This window comes from Ptychodera flava, chromosome 11 (genome assembly GCF_041260155.1).
Source record: "Ptychodera flava strain L36383 chromosome 11, AS_Pfla_20210202, whole genome shotgun sequence".
Lineage (NCBI taxonomy): Eukaryota > Metazoa > Hemichordata > Enteropneusta > Ptychoderidae > Ptychodera > Ptychodera flava.
In genome coordinates this window covers 17,789,719-17,810,013 of record NC_091938.1, presented here as the reverse complement: position 1 = coordinate 17,810,013, position 20,295 = coordinate 17,789,719, and the positions used below count along the sequence as shown (strand labels likewise).

The following is a 20,295-nucleotide window of genomic DNA, read 5'->3' as shown; positions in this document are numbered from 1 at the left end:
ATATGTAAGCGCCATACACGTCGAAATATAGTTGCGTCGTCCATGGATTCACGTAACTAATTTATCACGAAATATTTATGTACAGTTTTCTAAACACACTTAAATTGAAAATTGGGGTTTGAAGTTTCAAAATATCAATATTTAGCCCCTACAATAATAATCCAAATACGACGTCCTATTACTGCGATAGCAGTCCGATTACTACGCACTCAACATCGGGTCAAAAATTTGACAACTTTTACCCTCTAAATACCACTTCCGTCGTGTTAACAGTTTGAGGACAAACACATTAAAGTTTCGAAGGTATGATAATAAGATTTTGTTAAGCTTGTCATTTATGAAACGGCTTTGGGCGAAATTCACCATCCTGTCCGAAAACTATATCACACTGGGTGTAGCACTTACTTAGAACGCTTACACAAGCACAACATATACACACCACAGGCTACCCAAAAATTATTACTGAGTTTTCACACTGTTTTCTCTATCATTTTCTCTCCTTTCTTCATGCTCTGACTGATCGGAGTAAATAAAATAAATGGTTATATAACCTAACCTAGCCTCTGTGACTCTTTATTTATTTTACACTCCATTACAAGGACGTATATCTCTCATACACACATGCTGTAATTAATTAGTCAACACAACTAATTATGCTAATCCGTAGACTTATCAGGGATTTTACGGGTTGGTCAACATCGCGAAAGATAGGAATGGTTACTAAAACGGGCTTTTTCATTAACATCACTATCTTTCCGATGTTGACCAACCTCTGATAAGTCCACGGATTAGCATAATTAGTTGTGTTGACTAATTAATTACAGCATGTGTGTATGAGAGATATACGTCCTTGTAATGGGGTGTAAAATAAATAAAGAGTCACAGAGGCTAGGTTAGGTTATATAACCATTTATTTTATTTACTCCGATCAGTCAGAGCATGAAGAAAGGAAAGAAAATGATAGAGAAAACAGTGTGAAAAACTCAGTAATAATTTTTGGGTAGCCTATGCACACACACGTACTCAGTACGTCCGAAGTGAAGGCCGCCATGATGGAAACGCGGATTCACGGGTCGAGTTTAAATGTCTGTACGTTTGTATCCAGACCTTGAGCCAAACTGACATTACGTCTGAACATTTCTAAAACCACGAAAATTCGATTTCAGGTCTTCTTTTGGGCGTAAATATCATTGCATGTATTTGCGGCATCGCTAAACTTGGGCCTTCAGACGACCCCAAAAAAACAATCATATCGTTAAAATGACAGTTTCACTGCATAGAAATTCTAAAAAAATTACATGTGAATACTTTCCAACAGTATCATTCAATATCAACACAAAGTAGATACGATTGACCAACGATGACGGTAAAATTCAGTGATGAAAATCTCCGTGAAAAATTACTAACGGTCAATCTCCGACTAGAGGGCGCTGTCTGAATTCAAACGTAATTCCCATTAATGTATGCTAATTAGGTACTGTCCGTTCAGGCTGCTAGTATCAATACGGCAACTGATATAGGATAAGGCAGGACATTTGCATTTTAAAAATATATGCCATTACCACCAGCTGCAGATATAAACATGACACAAAATTACACAACCATTAAAACTTCGGACAAATAAAAACATATTTTCTCAACTTTTCAGTACGTACACAACTCATCATGCTGGATTTTAGTATCATATCCTATTACTACATCAGTAGTATTGCTTTTCCAAGTTACAATAGTATGCTTCGAGGCAAAAAAAATAAAAACTTTGTTTGTCATCCACATGTGTGTCAATCTAGACAAGCCGGATCATCCTTTTTTTCAATGTTCGCTTGGAAAACTTATATCATGGGAAAAAAAATTGAGGGTTTCACTTTGTTACGCACGGCAGATAATGTAACATTTATTGCCTGTAAGATTTCATGCACACGATGTACAATTCTAAATAGTAAAGTTATCACCGTCATCACGCAAGATGATGGAATTACCATCGCATGTTCACATTTCCTATTTTATTTTGATTAAGTTTCATGTCAGTAGTTTGGATCATTAAAGCTTTAAAAAATACATAAAATACAATAAAACATTTGATGAGAAACAAACTCATTGGGGTATTTGGCCAAATTAATATTACTATCCTTGAAAAACAGCATCTTATATTAAATAACAAGCAGTAAGTTGCATAAAATCAACACAAGACATGGAAGCAGAGCTGTTCAGAGAACAAAATTTGGTATCAAATATTATAAAATATGTCCAAGCATATGAATATTGTTTGATAGGGGAATAATCAAACCTGTAACTCCATTGATAACGTATAAACTCAGGCACCACAAGCTGTGAACAAGAGATTTGCCAGTAAATCTCATTCCTATAATCCTATTAGTCACACGACAGTTAAAAATAAACTGCACAACTCTGATAATGTCATAAAGATGATACCGGGGGAGGAAAAATACTAGACAGACCATTATTCAGATTAATTGTAACTTGTCTGAGGAAACAGTCTGCTCACCTGAGAACAGGCAAACATATCGACACGATTTCGAGACAAAAATGAAATTACTCAGCGAAACAAAGAATGAAATTTAAGATGTCCATGAGATGCAGAATACTAAACACGATCGGACTAGTAACCTAATGATATAGTGACATCATATCATGTGATCAAATCATCATCTCTGTGTCCCTGTGTACATGTATGGAAGGGGGTACCGCTTCGCGATACTGTGCGTGCGAAATATATAACCCGCTGCAAAATTATCAGCTTCGCGCATCTCTCTATGACGCAAAACTGCACAAATTCATCTGTGGCAATAATAGGCATGCCAGCCACGGGATATGGATGTGGAACTCAACTGATGTTATTATCGCGGCGTGTTCCATTCTCTCTCTCTCTCTCTCTGGGCGCGTTATTAGAACTTTAAAAAAAAATCAAAACGAAAATCTGTGGCTTTGTTCCCGTCCATGATGTACGGTATTTCACTTCCGCGACACATCCGCTACCTTTCAATGGAGATTTTTAGAACATTTAGCGAAGTGATTGCCGTTTGTTCTCACAAAACCGCATCGGAACACAAAACTTCGTACACCGGTTTTATCACCGAGCTCCCCTCCCTACACGTGCGCTTATCGATCATTGGTACACGAAGTCGAGGTTATTCAAATACAGATATGAAACACTCGGCCCGAGGAAATAATTATTTTAAAGTATAAAATTGAATACCAGTCATGATCGGATAGCAGCTGTTACCTCACAAATCTCTGGACGATGAAATATTATTAAGATAAATCTCTTTCGAAATCATAAAACAACGCTGACGGTGCCATAATTGGACAATAGCAAAGCATTTTTTCGGTTTGTGTCATTTTCAATTTCCAAATATACAGAGAGAAAAATAGTCAAAGTCGAGGATGCTCATATAAAGATTTTCATTCAATTCTCATCACTTGCTCGTATTCAAACTACCCAAGCTTCATTTTACTTGTAAATTTACAAATCAAGCCAAGAACTTTGTACACCTTCATATTATAAGTGTCTTGTCGTACTCAAATAAGATAATTATGCATATTTTATTCATTAATTTTTCATTTAGAGGTAATATGCGCCTCGAAAGTGAAAGACCGAAAACTGTTGCTCAAACTTTCCTCAAAGAAACTTTCAACTAATCTCTTACTAAATCAAAAAATAAAAACAAGGCGTCACCGTGCAAAGTTTGACTCAAGAGGAGCAAGTGATCTTACATTTTACCAGTACCAGGTATTTGAAATTCAAAGTGGTCGACGCCCTCTCCGTGTTCACTCTATGGGGAAAATAAATTTTCGATTTTCGGTAAACGATGACGATGACAGTTTTTGTTACTCTAAGATTATTAAAATGGACCTCACAAGTGGTAGATCAGAAAAGAATTGTAAACATTTGTGAGTTCGAAGATCTGTCACAGAGGTGCAAGGTAGAAGACAAATAATTCGGAAAGCTGTTTCGATGTTATGAAGAGGGTGTTGACTTCCGCATTGCATAGACTATTCGGATAATTATATATGTTCAATCAATGACTAAAGCCATTCAAATGTTAGCCTAGAACTTCTTACAATTTAATATCACCACTTGGTCACATGACAGCAATAGAATACAGGTCCCAGAGCCCGATGATCCTTATTGGTAGCTTCCGTAGTGATGGCATCCTGAAAATTCGACTCTACTGAGCATGTCTTCCGTCTTCTAACTAGTAAGATACTCCCATTTGCTGACAGGGAGAACCAAAGCCACTCGCTCAGAAACTGAGAGTTAAACTCATCAACGATAATCAGAAAGTCGGTCAAAGTCAAGATACCCGTTTGTCATATAGGAACGACTAATTCATTTCCATGGTCTGATCCACCTTATTTAAACTTCACACGTGTGAAAGTCAGGTTAGATTAAGTACAATCCTATCTACCCCAAGAAGCATTTTCAAAATTTGCTTCGATGCAGAAGTTTTCTCGGCAGCACTGAGTTCAGCAAATTCAAATACCATTCAATCATGTGTTTCAGTGAATGTGTTTATACCACAAACAAAACTTTCTTCAGCGAGTCGTATTTTTTTCTTTTACTTTCGGCCAATTAGTAACGGAGCTGGTAATGATACATGACCCAGAATAAGGCAAAAAAACGTGTCTGAACCTATACGATGATAGTGACTAACTCATCTCACCAACCAACTTACTAATTAAATAACTAAATGCTGCCGAAAGAAGCAATATAGGGTTACTGATATAGCAGTATTGTTTTGAAAGTCAAAACAGACATGCATGGGCAGAAAGCAACAGCTTTCCTCGTTCATGGCGACAAAAAGTAGGATATATGGAAGGAATATAACTTTTTATTGTCATGAAAGGCAACATGTTGCAGAGTTTATGACAAGTATGGACATAGCTTCTAAACGAGGCCATAAACAGTGACTATGTCGGTTTTATTGCTGCTGGTGTTTTTTGGCGCTTTGCGTACCAGGAATCGAAACTGATGTGTCACCTCCTTTTTAAGTACGCAAGTGCACAGAGATCATCGCTGTTTTATAGGGAAATTCAACATCAGTCTTTGGTGCCTGCGTACGCGCCAGGTACGCCGAGAGTCGAAACGGTGTGATCTATACTCAACAAAAGGGTAAAAGAGTTATCAAAACCATACACGTAATGTGAGGACATTTAATATTGGCTGATGAATATTGGCATCCCTGGTCACAGGTATCATACAATGTGACAGCAGGATGTTGACAGTAGCAAGAGTTGTTCTGTGCCCCATTATCTGTGTAATGGAACTTCCAAGGATGCTATGTAGGACAAACTAGTCGGGGAAAGCAATTGAAATTTAGACAACAATAGCAAAACATTAACAGTCCATTATTTTCCATTAAACGTTCCCAAGCCATGAAAGGAGCTGTTCCAAATTTTAATAAACATTAGATGGGGAGAGATAATTACAATTATTTTTTTTGAAATAGACATCTGTCAGACCGTGTGTCTGCTTACAATATCTACGCACATTCCGATCTTTGAACTTTTTGGCTCACGCCATCGCGATCAGAAAGTAAGTGGTCGTTTTGTTGTAAGGTTATGTTTTAATATCAATTTAGTGCATTCCTTTCTAAGCGATCAAGCAACATATTGCTGATGTAGAATTCCTGTTCAAGATGTGCACTTTACAAACTTAAATACTCAAAGTACAGCACTACTTCATGTGAACGCATTTCAATAGAGGATTCAAAGGTCAAGCCGTAGAGTTTGACATTTCCATCACTGTCGATTTCGACATGCAGGTCTTCAGCGTCCCTACGGTAGACAAACGCAGCGCGATTCTTTTTAGTTTATGTAAGTTGCAAGTGAAGTACTCGGAATTTTAGCCACTGACGACCAGAGCGTTTAAGTGTCACTCAGAAAATTCCATTACTCGTCATCGTTTTATTGTTAATGCGCAATTTCTATCACTAACCGTAATTTTCCAATACAACTTTTGTTAGTTGCTTTTATTATCACCCCGTGGAATTAAGCGGGTATGTCGGAGCATCGCACTTTGAAAAAAATATACTTTTTGAGTGTCAAAGTAATACAAACATGTCAGCCACACAAACAAAACAAGAAGAGTAGAAAAACCTACAAATGTTGGCTTGTTCTCTTTAAAAGTTGATTTTACGACTCATAATAAGTGGTTGTTATAAATGTAAATCACTTATAAATATGCAAAAAATAGAGGCAAGATACATACTTGGTAGAGCGCAAATGGAATAGTGTATGCATGTGCAAATCATGTATTAAAATGATTAAGTGCCTGCTTTTTAAAGGACACTAATAAATTGATAACAGTAGTGAATGTACAAATCGTGGCAAAGTCTGATGTAGCTATTCTTTAAAAACAACCGGAGGGATGGGGTGGGTGAGGGGAGGCTTCCTATATAAATGGGTACTCAATCAAAGTGCCATGGCCTAATTTCTTTTAAGGCACGTAATATCGGGCAGCGAAAATATTGCTATTAGTTTTCAGACAGAGGTTATGTAAATGAATGGGGTTTTTTGAAAATGATTTCTTGACGATGCAATCCCATTAGAGCCATCAAAGGCGTAATAGATCAAGATCGTTCAAAGAACTTGCCCCTATCAATAGGCGACATTTGACATATGTTTTTAGGTTATCAGTGGAGCAAACGTCGTTTAAAACAAATCGATACAAAGTTCAAAAGATTTATAATAATACATTGAGGGTAAATCGCTGAGTCTGAAAATAGTATTCTTGTTTGAAGCAAATCTTGCTAATTATTTCCAGTTAGCAATCATATTGCAATCCACGTTAAAATATTTCATGGAATATGTAGATAAGTGACTAAATATTTACGTGCTATTGCTCATTGAATTCTCTCGTAAAGCTTTAATGACTAGCGCCATGGGATTTTTAAAGGCACGGCCAAATTGACAAAAAAATTTCGTTAAATATGAAAGTTGGAGACTCATTTACATCTACGTTCTGGCCAACATCATATTAAGTATGAACTTGATGATGATGATTGATGATGATGATTTTAGTGATGATGATGATGATGATGATGATGATGATGATGATGATGATGATGATGATGATGATGTATTTAGTGATGATGATGATGATGATGATGATGACGATGATAATGATGATGACGATTACCACTATTTTTAAAATCTCAAATATTAACTTCATTGGTTACAAAGTTTTTTCAATGATGTCGAAGATGTGGGAGTGCGATACTTAGCATGGGATTTTGGCAAATATTTGTTGAATTGATAAATGAGTCAATATTCCAATCAGCACGTAAGATCCAAACAAATCCTTTGAGGCTAAAATTTCCCTCTGCGATGTTGGTTACCGATTTTAACTCTCGTTACCAGGTATTTTAAGTATGCATTTTAACCCTAACACAAAGTTCTGGATATTTGCAATTTAGTGAAACCTTTTTCATGAAAATGTAGACCATTTTCTTACAAGCTGAGGTTTAAATTACAGTCTGGATATTCTCTGAACTTGTACAGGAATAGTACTACTGACAAGTTTCATCTGTGTTTAATTATTTTTATTATCAAGATCACCGCCAGGGGATGAGCATATGGCATGGGGTATGGAACACGTCTGGAGATTTTCCTAGAAATATGCTATTGTTACCATATTTCAAGTTCTGTTTTCTAATTTTGTCTTCACTAAAACACAAAAATATTGAGATTCTTGTCAGCTGTTTTTGTTTGTCCTTCAACTAATAATATTTAAAAACATATTGCAAGATTTATTCAAGTATTTCTATTTCTATTTATTCTGTTCTATTACTGAACGGTAATATTACGCTGATGGAGTAATGTTACTGGAATGGAAGTAAATATCCACTTGTTTATGGTCAAGTTTGCAGTGCGCCATTTTTACACCTTTGTGAAGACCTCAAAGGTATCCCTTACCTCAAAGTGGTCCTCATGTTTTCAGTTGAACTTGATTTCCTTGCAGTCCAATTAATTTTTTATTCGTATCTTGGTATAAAGTTGTAGAACTTTGTAACGTGCTCGATACTGATCTTTTTTTTAGTTGACCGCCATGTGATTATTTGAATTGTAGCGATGTTGAATAGATTTTAACTGAACATATGCTAATTGTGGTGTTTCAAGGTCATTTTTGAACATTTATCGGTTAATATGATTGGCGCGGCCTCTCCTATTATGTCAGAAAGAGGTTATAGATATCAGCATGATGTTCAAAGTATAATAAAACCCTAACCCTCAAAAATTGCAGCGTGTGTCCCATACATGTAAACAATTGGCTAGAGAGACCCGTCGCCTGCTTGACGCCTGGATGGTTTATTCTGCCGATAACATTATGATGTTGCCTTGGTCAGTTAAGTTTATTGCGAAAAAAAGTAATTTGTTTCGCAGTAACAGTCACATGATCGTTAAAATCCCTCGTACAGACCAATACCCCTGTAATTATTGTCGTATCATTCCAATTGCAAATAATGCTTATCCTTTCAAATGTAGATTAAAAAAGATAATACTTGTCGACGGGTGACCATCTTTGCTATTACTTTAATATCAATGAGTGATGATGATATAACGACAATAGCGTGGGAATATCTGTTGTAAATATGCAGGGGTTCTGACAACTGTCATTTTCAGTAGACTAGAGGGAAATTAACCTATAAAGGTCTATAAGTTAAAGTATTGACAAACAGCTGTTTTCGCTGATGTTTCTCGGAAAACTTATTCATCTACTAATTTTGAATGTGAGAAAAGATGTTTCCAGATAGGTCGGTTCATCTGCGAGCACTCTCGCCACCAGAATTTTGAAATCACGCTTTTTTTATTCTGGGACACAAATTACCAGATATTTTCTCCGATGAAATAGCTATGCAGTGCAGTTGGGCCAATATATACAGACGCTATGGCCATTGGGTTTGGGGAAAAAAAATCAATATCTTACTTGTTGTAGAGAACAACTTCAGGCAGCCATACGATATCCGATGGAATCTTAATGTTGTCAACGCCATAGTCGGACACATTCCACGTCAGTAATTCGTCTTGCCAGGTCTAGTGATAAAATACAATGACATTATCGTCAGGGTTTCCTGTCAAGCACTTCAAACAATGTAATAAAATATACCTTGCTCCATATATTACGGTAGAATTATCACCACATAATCATACACAGCTGTTGCTTTATATTCAGAGAAGAGCAACACAATTATGATATTATACATGTACGACCTTCAACTTAAACGACCGAGGATGACGCAGATCGTGTACGTGAATTTAAAACTACTGATCCTTGCAAACGCGATCTTTCTGAAGAACTGTACTCCAAAACCAGGAAGAAAAACCATACAGTTAAAACGTCAACTACAAATTTCCTGGTCTCAAAACCTGATGTTACGTTTTACTTAGGTTTAATCATTACGCATTTGCATCATTTAGATTAAATGTTCAATCAAAATTAAAAAGAGTCGTTCCTCCGAATAGGGACCAAACGTAGATATAAGTTGGGCACATGGTCTCAAGAGTACATCAAACTTTACACCGTGACAGTGCCACTCCGTTCCGTGGCACATACGCTTACATCCATTACTTCAACATTAATTAAATTACAAGGTTTTTCAACAGCCGCTTGCTGTAAATTAAGAGACCTGTTAGATACTAGGGCTGCTCCTGCCAAATGTGTACAATGTTTCGCTTAACGGTCAAAAGTACTAGTAACATATAGCTACAAGACCTAGACTTGGTTCAAGTCTGTGATTTGTGAATGTTTGAGTGGAGTGAACGCAATGATTTGTATTTTGCTTTCATGTGAAACGCGCGCGTGAGTGGACGCGATGAGTAGGGTGAACGCCATGAGTGGAGTGAACGCTATACAGCGGAGTTTCACCCGGAATCACAGACTTGGCTTTCTTGCACGATCTGCGTTGCTATAAATTATTCATGAGATGACGTTTTTCTTTACTCATATATTATTCATAAGATGACATCACTAAATTTTACACATTGGGAGGAGTTACCAATTGACCCAAACGAGACGTGCATAAGACAAAATGTCGAGTGCGATCACTCCCACAAAAGTCAGCACGATTTCTGTTGTATCATCGAAAACGCGTGAAAATATCTGTGTTGTTTGTGGGGCCCATGTTGCAAAATGCGAAAATCGCCGCCGGTTATTCAAGGATGGAAAAAGACACCGTCCTTACAGTTGTAGCCTGTTCTCTTACGTGCCTAAAGCGATGGAAATCAAAACAATGTGGGGCGACTTCGTATGTCAGTGATTTTCCGCTGCCGGTTGGTGCGCAGACGAACACATCTTTTCCCTCAATGTAATCTCGCATGATTAGCGATGGTCGACCGATCAGTAGTAAAACGCGGTTGATGTACGAACTTGATGCCATTATTCGCCCAGATATAAAATGTACTCGATGTCTAGCTTTGCACGGAGATGACAACAAACTTTTTAATGCATGCAGAGGTTTATTAGCAGTGCGTTCTTCTTATTGGCCAGAATTACGGCGGGGGCTGTCAATCATTTTGTATTTGCTCTACGTCACTGTGTACACAGTCCGTCTCACCGCCTGTACTTTGCAAGAAGTCCAAGTCGGTGAATCCGGCAGAAACTAACTCACTACTGCGCAGACTCAAACGTGACACATTCAATCGCTGGGAAAACCTGGCGTGAGCTGCCAAATTCCGGATAGGTTTGTACGAAATAGGAGAGACACAAGAGAAACTATTATAAATGATTTTATTTTTTTAAAATTCACCGACTTGAACCAAGTCTACTACAAGACCACCCTGACTTTAATTTGTTGTGATATTTGAAATTTGACCAAGATCTATGATATGGGCCCAAGGAGAGACATTTTATTGGACTAAGGTAGAATTCACCTCGGGGACAGATATTCAGACACTCAAACTTTTACAATTCTTTTCTGATCTACCACATTTGGGCTCATTTTAAAGCTCTTGGAGTAAGTGTACCTGCTTAGTGTTGTGAAAATCAATTTTATCCCATAACATAGATAACATAGAGATAGCGATTTTGCAATTCCAAATATCGGTAAATAATGAGTAATTTATATCTCTGGTACCAAACTTTGGACGGCGACCCCGAGTGTTATTCTTGATTTTGAAAGAGAATGGTTGAAAGTTTGCATGAGGAAAATATGGGCAAATTTCTATGTCTTTCATTTTCGTGGTGCGAACTACTTAATACGCGTAAATCTAGTAGTTGGGAAATGGTATTACGTCTCTGGGCGTGTCCGTGAAAACACAGAGAAATCACCAAACTGTCAACACGACTTGAAGTAAGTTTCTAAATTCTCTTTTACATGCAAATGTCTAATTTTTGTGTTTCAGATAATTATTGAGAGATGAATTGCATGTTAATGCTTCCGGGTTTATCATCCAATCATTAATTACAAAAGTGCAATTTAGTTTTTTTGAAAGTATATTTAAAGGAGAAAAAGCACAACCGAAAATGGTACTTGTCGAAACTCAAGAGAAAAAATATCGTTGCTGTCTCTCTAAAAGGACATTGGCATATAGTTCTCCTATATCTACTTTCTATTGTAACACACCTCACCAAATATCTCTGTTGTGAATGGTCAAATTACAGTTGGATGGTACGCGTCACTTTGATTCTAATATCTGCAAAGGGCAAGGTACCGTTTAACAGTTTTGGAAACTGTTAACTGACAAAGCAACAGTATAGAAAGTTGTTGCCTGCTCGTTTGAAAGCACCGTCTACGCATGCGCGCACCTGGAAAATGTATACGAAGATGATGGTGTCGTTTGCTACAAAGATCGTACGAGTGACAGCAGAAGAATTTCCGTAATTTTCAGCGAGGAACTATTGTGAGTTGTGTTACAAAACACATACTGCCTGGCCATATTTCGGATAAAAGCGGAGATTTGTTTCCGTAGGGCCCGTGAATCGCCACAACCACATTGCTCCCTTGGGATACTGCCTCGTGACCTCAGGCCAGCAGGCGAACAGACCTTCACGGGCACTCCCATGATCATTTGTAACACACCTCGTCCAAAATTGCTGTTCGGAATCGCTCAATTACGGTCGCGTGGTATGTTCCACTTCAGCGTAACAGCATACATTGCTTTCTCTAAGGTCTGAAAATCGCCCAAAACATTATTGTTCCACCGGCATACAGCCTTGTGAAACTAAGACTTCAACTCGTGACCGTGTTAAGGTAGCACGCTTCGGGACAGTGATTCGGACTCTAAAACGTTTGCCGTATTCTATCGATCTACTACTTGTGGGGGCTCATGGGGGCGCTCATTTTTGTGCAAAGCAGGAATTTTAATTTCATCCACAGATATAAACAAAGGGAGGGCGGCCATTTTGAATCTCAAATATTGGTAAATATTAGGTAATTTATTTTTCCAAAATTTGGAAGGTGAACTCCGAATTTTATTCTTGATTTTGAAAGAGAATGGGTGAAAGATTGCTTGAGGAAAGTTTGAGCAAAAGTTTAAGTATTTTATTTTTGAGGCGCGAACTACCTTAAGGCAAATCCCAGGGAACACAAACGTATGTTGTTACCATCGAGGCCGGTCAAATTTTGGATACCTATGCACGTATTGAGCATTACCAGTATATTGTATCGGGTAACATCACAATATACATTCCCTTTGGTTTTTTAATCGTCAAAAACGACTCTTATTCCTCAAGGCTCTTAAGAACAGACTTTTTGGATTGATAATCCTTGGGGATGTGTCTACCAGAATACATGTATAGCATGTATAGCATATGTCATCCTTTTTTCCTCACTGACGAATTGATAAAGTTTCTCCGCTGTACCGTATCTCGTTTGAAGATGAGCCCGCCAAGTTATTCATCTTTTCTGAAACCTCCACATGCCTTAATGGCGTTTTCAACATTATCCACTGGCAAGTGAAAGTTTTCCAAACTGTTACCCGCGGTTGAGAAAAAAGTTTTAAGGTGACCGTCAACTTGCGAACTGATTATAGATGAGGCGTATTATAGAATGTCACGAAATATGTTTTTGAAAATCTACAATGCCGTAAAACAGTGCCGGTCATGTGACGTGTGTCAAAAATACTATCGAGTTGCTATATTCAACTTGTTGAGGTTTGCAGTCTGCTGAAGCAGCCGTTTGCTACAAACCCACCGAAAAATAACAGCAGATATTATATCACTTTATGATAAAGAGCGGCTGAAAGTCTCTTGTTTTAACCCGTTTTTAATTGTCTTGAGGTTCAGATCTTGATTATCTGATTTCTCAAATATTAGTGATACCAAATCGGCAACGAAATCGCAAAAACACAATCTCTTCTCTCGAATGTAACGACAAGCAAGCGGATGTTTGGTGTCAGCACACCGCAATTTCCCTCAGCGTAAAAAACCCACTGAACACACCACGACGTATGGTTAATATTATGCCTTCAAGGCTACATGACGTTTGTTCAGAATTCTCTTCAGCGGGGAAAAAAAGGCCGTGACTTTCCATTGTGCGAACAATAAGCTTTATGAGGGATATCGTTTGTTACCTCCCAACCGTGCCGCAAACACCCCCGTAAATCACACGTCACATCTTGCGATCTGTGACAGGTAGATGGTCCTGCATTGAATGAAGTCAACCGTATACGTGTTTACATATCCTTGCATCTGTTTCCCAAACGTCATTGTAGAGATGCAATTACGTATGTGTCGAATTTTGTGAACAACAACTTCAACAACACATATGCGCTCAACTTGACGAAACTTGTTGTGAAGAGAAATTTTTCCTTGAAAAGTATGAATATGAAGAAAGTAATATTTTGACATTTTCAGTTGTACTTTTCGTTTTGTGAACGCAACACTAATAATATGATTTACACCCCACGTGTTTAATGTTTATTGAATGCGTTTTGCGGACGTTTCGGCAATAAATTGCTTATTGTACTCTTTACGCGGCAATTTGTTTCTTTTCGATAATTTACAAGTGTCTGTCAGTTTTGCATTCAATTTTTACGCACAGCATGTGGCGGGTATCTGTCGACGGTAAATGACGCTCCTAAATTTGAATCGTTCCGGCAACGGAAGTATTTATCTGTGTTCAATTGGTTTTGTATACAGCAAGTATAGAACCACAAAAAATTACTCATTTTCAGAGGTACGTGAAACTCAGTGGAGGCACGATTGAAATCAAAATATTGTTATATTTAATCGCGCCGTCGATTGTAAAGGAGGCCGCATACACACACGCGGCAATAGAAAAGCGCTGAGGGTCTCGCATGCCGTATCGGTTGGCATTTTGCGAAAACACAACACGGACATTTCGTGTGATTCAGGCGCGCACAGATACCAACTTTGTAATGGCGGTCTCTTTCAAAGCGATCAAGTTGAGGCTTTCCCGTGTTTGTTTAAGGAACATGTACGTTTTGAAAGAAGAGTGCAAGTAGGAGAGAAAATTACAAACGGATGTTGAAAGCTTGCGAGTATGCGTGAGGGACGGGTGTCCGGAGAACTATGTTTACGCTCTAGCGAATCAAAGTTTCGAACAGGCCAAATCCCCGTGCAAGCCACTTGCAGGCAATTTTCATACCACACATTCTTTCGTACTCAAAAATTAACTCCCAGGCTTAAAAAGAAAGAAAGAAAATGTAATTTGAAGGGGTCACCAAATATTTAAAAAAAACACAGAAGCATTCGCAAATAAACAAACAAAAATTATTAATTACGAATCCTGATGTGTCACGGAAGATTTAATACAAACAAAATATGGTGACAGTGATGACGAATGACAGTTCGATCGTGCAACACACTCGCTTCTGAAATACGCCACCTTTCAAAAGAAAGTGTCGCTAGTACCGGTCTATTTAGACGATTGTTTTTGATAAACTTAATGGTACAACCGTATGGAAAGCTAAATACAGTAAGGGTGGCCATTTTCCGTATAACAATAACGCTCGTATTGTTCCGTTGCATTTCCGCAGTTCAAGTGTTCTCCGATAAGTTTATTGATGTACGGTGAATGTATCGGAACTGTATGGATTTCACAGGACACGTCAATGACGGAATGATGTGAGAAGCTGAGAAGCGTGTCGTCCTAATTAATACACTCTATTCCGTGACAACTCTGCTTTCTCGTATACTTTTATTACATATTGGGCCCGAACGTGTTTATATTTGATCTATCTGATTGGTTCCTAAGTTCGTGACTCGGCAAGCAAAACATTTTCTGATAAAACTCACATGCAGAATTCGCTCTGTTAATAGCGCGAGCGACAAGCGACGCGGAAATTAAATGGGTTCCATGAACCGCGTATATATATGCATGGGCGCGATGAATATATTAGCCCGTGTAGGGTTTGCAGCGAAGCACGGGGGGGGATGTGCGAAATGAGACGGGATCTATGTAGACCACCTAATATTTTAAAAGCCGTTGACAATACCATACCGTCGGTGTCGTGCTGTCATAGATACTGTGCTTTTGATATGACAGCTATTAGACAAACCTCTCTTCACGCCATTATCATCTCCAATTAGCTCTTCAACAGCGCATCAATCGGTTTCTATATTGCTTCACTTAATAGACTCTCTGTCATATTTTCAATATTTAATATGTCATATTGACGCACTGATAATTTGCGAACGGGAGGAATCATTTTCACAGAAGCATTTTTTAATTTATCTGATCTTTGTAACGGCAGTTCGCGCCACTAAACAAAATATGTAGGTCGCAGAGATCATCTGTATCGTTTTTAATCATCGCTTCATGAGTCTGGCTTTCGATTTTTTCCCCCCAAATTATCAGATGAAGGCTATATCAGTGTTAAACGCTCTGTATATGGCCCATTGCCGTTCGGAATGACTTACAAACGTAAAGCATGCTCACTCGGTTTGGTCGATAAGGCGGATGCACACATACACGACTATGGATGGAACTAGAAACTGAAGTTAAAAAAAAGGACTGCAAAAAAGAGAAAATGTTACGAATTCTATTCAATGCTTGAAAACCACGCAGCTGCAACCACATTGTGTGCGACCGTTACGGAATTGACTGACCGCTCTAGCCTGCCTCGAAGAACATGTGCTGTAGTATGTTAACTTCGCGAAATATCCCACGGGACGTTTTTTGCATCGCGAACGTTGACATTGAATTTGCAAAATACACAAACACAATGAACGATGCTGATAACACTCCATCGCTTCTAAATGGTTGTTTTCTTTTGGAAGCTGCCAGCATCTGCTTATTTACATCGCGACTGTGTGGGCTGTTTTGTTTTCTCTCGAACGGCTTGAATTTTAAACAGGAACTTCACTGGTTACCTTGCATGCAGCTGTGTTACTAAAATGAAGAAAATATCTAAAATATTCGAATGTAGAACAATATGGTTACATGCAACTGTTACAAATATTTAAAGCCACCTCTAGACATGTTCATGCTTTGCAAGTTATTTCTTAAAGTGCCACTTTTACAATGAAATTCTTTGTTGTATGTTAATTCATTTATTTTTGTTGTCAACATATGATTATTCTTACGTTCAGAATATTCAAGGAAGCCACACAGTACTGTAGATTTCCCATAATTCATTGTGATTTGTATCCTCAGAGATTCCCCAGAGAAGACTGCCAGGTCTCCCATGTGTAGACAAATTCATAGACAAGTTGTAATAATTCGGAAACCATACTTAAGGACACCGTTCTTCTCAATTTTCATTTTAAATGATTTGGAAAGTAATGCAAGACTAAGAGAGGAGATAGCAGTTTTGTAAAATTTTCCACTGATTGTGCCTTCAGCCATACAGAATAATGTAATGGAAATTAGAAAGACAAGTTGCACCTGTTTTTTGAAACAAAAGGATATTGATTTTTTCCAATGGAAATGACAAAAGAAACTTGCATTCTAAATTTTCCCAGACAATGACCCCTTCAGTTCGCCATGACTTCCATTTGTAGTACCTATACTACTATAGAACGCGATTTCCATGGTTGTTTAATGGTTACTTGGAAATTTTCACTGAAATATCTAAACATACTTTTACTAGATATTATTTATCAATAATTCTGATGCTGCACATTATTGCTTGCATACAAAACTGAAAAAGTTATAAGAAAAGTAACCTTCAAGGATACAAATCAAAGAGAATTGTGGGTAATTTATTGTACTGTGAGCCACCGACCACATCATTCTTTGCTCTTCACATCCATCCATTAAGGTTGAATGCGCCTCATAGACAGCTATTGGGACACTCAGCTATTGGTCTACCACTAGATTGTGGGGGGTCATTTTGAAACTCATTGAGTAAATAAAGTTTTCATCGGCATATTTTAGTGAAAATAGAAAACAGAAAATTTAATTATCCCATTGGGTGAACACAGAGTTGGCGGCCTTTTTGAATTTCAATTGTCGGTAAACATCGGTATTCACTAATTTGTTTCTCTAATATTCAATTGTGTTCTGTGACCTCTGACGTTTTTCTTGATTTCGAAAGGGAACCATTTAAGGCATCTTAAAAGTTTACTGAAAGTTTGAACAGACTAAGTCTTTCAATTTCAAGGCGCGTACTGCCTTAAAGGTATACAGTCACCTGTAATCTACATATGCCCACATATGGTCAAAGGGGCGTGCCTTGGTATTCAAAATACCCATGTGAGAGCGCTGTTTTTCAAAAGCGGCCACCCGCTTAAAATCTGTGATTGGTTAGATTTTCTCTTTCCATGGTAACTGTGGCAAAATTGGAACATGTGACAGTATACCTTGAACATTCACAGACCCACTCTGTGCTCGCTACTCTACTACAGGAACATCTGTCCTGCCATCGAATTTTTCATCCATTTATCCTTCCATGGATAGTCACATGCACGCTGCCATCAAAAGATCTATTTTTCTATATTTATTCTAATTTTTACTTTAAAATTTTTTGACCAAATGAATATCTATTCCGACAGCATAGAAATCTATTAACCCCTTCTCTTTAAAACGTCAATACAAAGGGTTTATACACAGGGACACATACAAGACAGGCACGTGCAGACAGTCACAGAAACAAAGATACAGACACACACAAGGACACAAAGACAGAAGGAGAGGACATAATTTACTTACCAATGTAACCCAGGCATTTATTTTTATCCTTTGCATTCTTTCATCCTGCAAATACGAAAAGCGTGGTTTAACTAACATGAACGTACCAGAAAGAAATTGCCAGACATCCATGTTATTCCAAATATGTCTTGTCAGAAGACCCCTGTTCATCGCTCGACAAAAATTGAATACACTCACACAGCACCGCTCCTTGGGAATTCAACGCTATGACAAAACTTCTAGAAATGACGAGAATGTAAAACACGTTGAGAGATCTTTCGTTATTGCAGTGTGCGATTTTATAAATATTCGTAAAACCAGGGGGAAAAAATGATGATGATGATTATGATGGGGGCGGTGTGATGACAATGATGACGATAATTATAGTAATAATGTTATACATATTGTTTTATCAACTTAAATTGAGTATTTTCACACGTTTCCCACGACTTGAATCTTAAAACACGTTTGATATTTTTGTTATATCAGAGATAAGATGGATGTACAGATATTTTAACAACACATTGACCTATAGGTTTGTTGATTTTACAATCTTATAGACGCGGGTGATGGTTATTTCGTTGAACGTGTTGGACAAAACAAACAGTACGATTAGAACCCAATAACCGTCGAATGATTGTCTTTAGGTCACGAGAGGAAACAGAATAAAAAATAAACTAGAATTTTTAACCCTGTGAAATTCTGTAAAATAGCAGGCGTCAAGAAAAGGCGGGAAATAGAGCCATTCTAACCATGCGTGGACTTTTTGTATATTTTTCACGCAAAAGAACTACACAAACATGACTTGACTTGAATACACATTTATCATTAGCGAATGGTTTTTGGAAGTCTTTGATATTTAAATGACATCTAAAGGCCAACAATGGCACTCACATACACTGTCATTTATCAAAATTTCAGCCCCGAGGGAGACAGCTCATGATTTGACACGTTCTCACGAGATATCAGATTTACACAGACAACCGACGGACTTCGACTCGGTTAGTCTTTCAGCAAACAGGGTTACGAGAAAGTGCTGCCCTTTGACCCGCAATACTAAGTACCCTGAAGCCATTCCTTCCGCTTTGGTGACATTTCGAAACGTCTAGGTTTCAGTGTTTTTTTCCCAAAAATGGCACTCTCTCGTTGATAAACTATAGTACACACGACACTCTTTTTGTCTGTTCTTTAAGCTCAACGACGTTTCTGGTCATGTATAGGTATATTTAGCGCTAGAACGTGCTGGTATTACCCACACAAAATGACATATTCAGAATTATTTTCGGGATTCTTTCAGTCACATACAACTCAATGTTGTCTGTAGTGATGCCATGAAAGAAGAAAGTGAAACCCATTTTCTCTTTCCAGGTCACAGCGGCACCCGTTAACAGGTTTCCGCTATCTCAGGCACTGTAAAGCAGCGTATGTCATTTGCACCCGGTAAATGTACCCTTGTATTTACGCGGCGTATACAGCGTATACAACGGGCGGCGTGTACTATTTTTATCCGCCACATTCTAAATAGGAGTTCCGATCAATCTCCTGTCGTGAAGTGTCGATGCTCTGTCGGTTTAACACTGCATTGGTGATGGGACCATTTTTATCCCATCACAACTCGTCCGCCTTAGTGCAAGATGACCGAATAATACAATTGAGTTTTGCTAATATAGTACCCCATTAAAATTTGTGTTTTACGCGAACGGCGTCGCTGTCGAGGTTTTTGGATCACTTTTCACGCTTTGGATCGTCCGTTCCGAGTAAGTGTCGACTTTCGATCTTCTCATGGGTTGGTCGGAAATAAGAGCGACAATTTCGGGAGCCAACATTTTAATTGTCAAAACTTTTCAACAGATCTGCTGTTTTTGCTGTAAAAAAATCACCGGTTTGATAGATGGAAAGAGTGTTGCATTTTGGGAAAAAGTATGCACGCTATGCAAATTCTGAACCAAACCCTCGAACGCGATTAATAATTGCATGAACAGCTCCCCCCAAAAACCACCCAAAACATGATAGTCCATCCCTCTTTAGTAACTGACCGCCATATGAATGTGCGGAATAAATACCAGTGGCATCACCAATTTTACGCGTAGGGAGTATTCAATTTGCCCTCAGGCGTATAGTGAAAACAATAAAACAAGCTTACCATATCGAGGACCTGTGAAACGTAAAACTGCATGTTTAGGTAAGTCACGCCTTTTGGGTCGTACACTGGCCTCACGATCGGATTGTAGTCTTGGAA

General features: G+C 38.2%; 1 protein-coding gene across 3 annotated transcripts in view; it reads right to left on the bottom strand.

Moving 5' to 3' along the window:
- The window catches only part of LOC139143689 (retinoic acid receptor beta-like), a 77,642-nt gene that overhangs the window by 45,711 nt on the left and 11,636 nt on the right, over window positions 1-20,295 (bottom strand). For 2 of the 3 annotated variants that reach the window (XM_070714206.1, XM_070714208.1), the window contains 4 exons: window positions 20,200-20,295; window positions 18,078-18,122; window positions 8,951-9,057; window positions 8,252-8,336 (listed from right to left, as the gene is read on the bottom strand). The exon at window positions 20,200-20,295 is cut by the window's right edge and continues 44 nt beyond it. The gene's annotated coding sequence lies outside the window, so the exon portion shown is untranslated. The remainder of the gene's footprint in view (window positions 1-8,251; window positions 8,337-8,950; window positions 9,058-18,077; window positions 18,123-20,199) is intronic. The other variant, XM_070714207.1, reaches the window with a different exon arrangement.